Source organism: Octopus bimaculoides, chromosome 21 (genome assembly GCF_001194135.2).
Source record: "Octopus bimaculoides isolate UCB-OBI-ISO-001 chromosome 21, ASM119413v2, whole genome shotgun sequence".
Lineage (NCBI taxonomy): Eukaryota > Metazoa > Mollusca > Cephalopoda > Octopoda > Octopodidae > Octopus > Octopus bimaculoides.
The window spans coordinates 9,149,011-9,149,758 of record NC_069001.1 but is presented as its reverse complement, the minus strand read 5'-3'; the positions used below and the strand labels follow the sequence as shown (position 1 = coordinate 9,149,758).

The 748-nt window shown below is 35.4% G+C and overlaps 1 protein-coding gene across 1 annotated transcript in view; it reads left to right on the top strand.

Annotated features, from left to right (window-relative positions):
• Positions 1-748, top strand: part of LOC128250418 (60 kDa neurofilament protein-like) — a 16,580-nt gene that overhangs the window by 2,320 nt on the left and 13,512 nt on the right. The gene's annotated exons all lie outside the window — the stretch shown is intronic.

The following is a 748-nucleotide window of genomic DNA, read 5'->3' as shown; positions in this document are numbered from 1 at the left end:
ACACACACACACACACACACAAAAGTCGATTCTAAAGTTAAAAGATTAAGGTTTAAAAAGTATGCGTTAAATGCAGTATCCGAAACTTGTTCCAGGGCAAGTTGTATGTCTGCGGAGCATGTTCACCACTTATGGCTATCAGGTATCATTAACGATACTTTGTATTTAGCGTTGGATCAACTTCCAAGAATTTCAGGGTGGACGTAGGGTATATATTAAACATTAACAGAGAAGACGGGGTGTAGCAAAAAACAGTTGTTTCGTCTTAATGGTGCACTGTTCCCTAGCGGGCGTTTGCGGATCGAAAACTGTAGACTTTGGCTGAAAAGCGTATATTCTGCTCAATTCTAAGATCTCAAACACTGTATTGAACTCCAGGTCAGAAATTCGCCCATTCCTGACTGACTTGATATTTTTCCAGCCTTATCATTTAAGGTCTAATAAGTATAGCTCTTCTCCTTTTTTTTTTTTTTTACATTTAGATTTTTGTTTTTCATTAAAAAAATTTTCGTTTTCCGTTGTTTACTGTGTGTGTTTTATATATGCTGCCTTCTGAATTTTTTCGCGTTTCTTCTATTATTCAATTTCTTTAATTCCTTATGATATCTGGTCTGCGCCTGAAGATTATGTTTGAGTTTTCTCAACACATGAAACTATTAGTAGCGATTTGATACATGTATTGTGGCCTTTAAATAAATAATACTTATCTCTCATCAGACGGAGTACGTTTTTGTGAATTGTCTATCAG